The sequence below is a fragment of the Eutrema salsugineum genome, unplaced genomic scaffold (assembly GCF_000478725.1).
Source record: "Eutrema salsugineum unplaced genomic scaffold, Eutsalg1_0 scaffold_11, whole genome shotgun sequence".
Taxonomy (NCBI): domain Eukaryota; kingdom Viridiplantae; phylum Streptophyta; class Magnoliopsida; order Brassicales; family Brassicaceae; genus Eutrema; species Eutrema salsugineum.
Window position 1 is genome coordinate 3,270,350 of NW_006256901.1, and position 3,472 is coordinate 3,273,821.

Below are 3,472 nucleotides of genomic sequence, written 5' to 3' on the forward strand. Positions count from 1 at the left end.
TTTGGAGCACTGAGCTAAACGATACGGTCACCAGAAGACAGACCTCTCTCGCATCCATTCCGGAGCAATCCGATACTCCTGAATGATCGCCTGTCCGGGAAACCTTCCGGTCCGATTCAGTTGTCGGGTGCTTCATTAAATTTGGAGAAGATTGGATCATGTTTCCAGAACAGGTGGAATCATAGAATTTGGAGGCGTGAGTAGAGAGTTAAGCTCACCGGAAGGCACGCCTGTCTTGCTACCGTTTTAGACCGACCCGATGAGCTCCGAAGATTGCGATGGACGATGCACTTTCAGACCGATTCAGTCTACAGGTCCGTCATCAAGATTTTAGATATTTGAGTCCTCTTTCCATAACGTTTAATATCATTCAATTTGAAGCCATGAGCAAGAAGATAACGTTTCCGGAATGGACACATGTCTAGAAGCCTCGTTCTGACCGTGTCAATGTGCTGCAAAGATGAGCCCTCCGGGGAACCTTCCACTTCCCAAATTCTGAGGGTTTCTTCATCAAGATTCGAGATAATTGAGTCCTTTTTACAGAAAAGTTGAGATCGTTCCATTTGGAGTTGTGAGGCGTGAGTTCCGGAAGAATAGAGACACACCTATCCTTCGAGCACCAAAAGCGTGGAAATTGTGCTAAGTGTAAGGATGGTACGGTGGAATGCCATGGTCCACATCTGACCGTGGCACTTGATGCAATCCTTCGGGGTTTGACACGGTCTCCACACCACGGTCTACACTTGACCGTGGCAAGACAACACTTGGGATCCTTCAAAGCTTCGGGACTTGACACGGCCATGCATCACGACCAAAGGGAACCCGTGGCACCAAGATTCATCCAAGAACAGAAGCTTCAGGACTTGACACGGTCACTTGCCACGGCTTGACCAAGAGCTGCTAGACCATGGCAAACCTCATCTTTACCCACCAAAGCCGGATCAGTACCCGGTTTGTTCCGGGCTGACCCGGTCCATAACACTTAGTATAAATACTTTTTTTTGGGAAAAACCCTAAAAACATCTTATCTTCTACTTAGTTTTCTCTCTAGTTTTCTTTCCTTTTTAGTGTAAAACTTTTTTGAGTAAGAGATATCTCAAGGGATTTGATCATTCCAAAGCTGTTTCTTATCATCTCATCATCTCATTTCTGCTTCTAATCATGATTAACACCATCTCTTGCAAAAGATTAGATGTGTTCTTCATGATTAGTGAGTAGTCATCTTTTAAGCTTCTAGGTGTGTAGATTAGGGTGCTTAGATGTTTGATTTATGATGTTTAGGGACTAGATTCTCATTTCATTTCCTTAGTTAGCTGTTCCTAATGCTAGATCTTTGCACATCACTCTGGTCTAGAGCTTAGGCAAATCTCCACCCACAAGGTGTTTGATGAAATGCCTGAATGAAAGCTAACTAAGGGTTTATGCATTAATGCCATGGGAATGTTTGTTAATTGCATAAATGACATATTAGAACTGTTTCTTAATGCTCATTAGTTCATCTTTCACAAATGGGAATTTGGTTTGAAAGTGGATTAGTGTAGAGATTAATGCCTTCATGAGAGGATTAGTCTAGATTAGAGTTCTAAGTTGAAATGTTTGAGATTATGTGATTGCTTGCTATGTTTTTCTGTGTAAGATTCAGTCTTCTTGGTTGAGAGATTGTTTGGTCATTTATTAGGCTTGATGCATTATGCTTGTTGATTGCTTGATTATATCTAATGGTTGTTAGACTTGATTAAGTGATTAGCAAAGGGATTATTGTCATGGGAATGAATTAATCTGCTTTTGAAGTCTAGACTAAAGAGTAACTTGCATTGCATTATTGTTCTTAGGATCATGGATTGATATCTACAACACCCTAATCAATGACCACATCTAGAGGTTTATCTTTTATCATTTGCTTAATCATCATCACTTTGTTTTGTTGCTTGCTTTGTTTAGTTCATTCATCATAGCTTGCTTGTTTCTTGCTTTATGCTTTCTTGTTACTTTGTTCACACCAAAACTCATCTTTGATCACTTGACTTAAGAGCTTATCACATAAACTAGTGCCTAACTACCACACATATGGATTGACACCCCTAATACTACTTTGACAAGGGGATTGATAACCCATCTAAGACTTGAAAAATTTTTAGTTATCAATTGGCGCCGTTGCCATGTTGTGTGGGTATTGTTAGCATTAGTTTCTGATATAGTTTTTGAGATCAAGTTTCTTTTGTTTTACTGATCACTTTTCAAGCTCTGTATTTGTTTTCAGGTTTATGATCACAAGAAGCCAAACCAGAAGACAAAGAGAAAGAGCTGTTCACTTGGAAAGGTTAGGAATGAATCAGCAAGTTGGGAATGAGCATCAGGCTCAAGAAGCTGATCACGGTCAAAGAGCTGGTAATGGGATTGGAATTCAAGTTCAACAGGCTCAGGTCCATCAGGGACACGCTCAGGATAACCAGAACCAAGACCGACCTCAGGTTAATTCACCACAGCCCCACCCAAACCCACCCAGACGTCATCAGCCTCCACCAGTCTTTGTTGGTGAGAATGACCGAGCTTATGCACACCAGTATGGAGCAGGAATCAGGCCACCTCCTGTCCAAAACAACAACTTTGAGGTGAATGCCTCTTTGATCAATATGGTTCAGAATCAGAAGTTCCATGGCTTACCTATGGAGGATCCCTTGGAGCATCTGGATCAGTTTGACAGAGTTTGTGATCTCACTAAGATCAATGGGGTATCTGAAGACAGCTTCAAACTGAGATTGTTCCCATTCAGCCTTGGAGATAAGGCACATCAGTGGGAAAAGAACCTCCCAAGAGGATCCATCCACACATGGGAGCAATGCAAGATTGTCTTTCTATCCAAGTTCTTCTCAAGCTCAAGGACTGCAAAGCTAAGGAACCAGATTTCCAGCTTCACTCAACATTCTAATGAGACCTTTGGAGAAGCTTTAGACAGGTTTAGAAGCTACACAAATAAGTGTCCACATCATGGCTTTTCAGAAGCCTCTCTCCTTAGCACTTTGTATAGAGGAGCTGTTCCTAAGATCAGGATTCAGTTGGACACAACATGAAATGGAAATTTCTTGGCAAAAGAAATCAATGCAGCTATGGAACTTGTTGAGAACTTAGCCATGAGCCAAGACACTTATGGGGAAGATTATGATAGAAGCTATAGAGGAGAAGATTCTGGTAGACACCAAGGACTGGAAGAGAAGATCAAAGTGCTGAATATCAAGCTTGAAAAAGCCCTAGCTGCCACTCAAAAGCCTATAAATTATGTGAGTGAGGAAAAGAGATGTTTCACAAATACAAATGAAGAGGGTCTCACTCAAGAGGAGTTGCACTTCATTGGGAATCAAAACAAGTTCAATGGTTACAACAACTTCAATAAACACCAGAACTTGTCCTATAGGAGCGACAATGTGGCCAACCCCCAAGACCAAATATACCCTCCTCAAAGCTTTGTTCAACA

General features: G+C 41.5%; 1 non-coding gene across 1 annotated transcript; it reads right to left on the minus strand.

Annotated features, from left to right (window-relative positions):
- Positions 1–2,888: 2,888 nt before the first annotated feature.
- On the minus strand, positions 2,889–2,995 carry LOC112090076. The gene has a single exon (XR_002901435.1). It is a non-coding gene; the product is annotated as a small nucleolar RNA R71 (small nucleolar RNA).
- Positions 2,996–3,472: the final 477 nt, after the last annotated feature.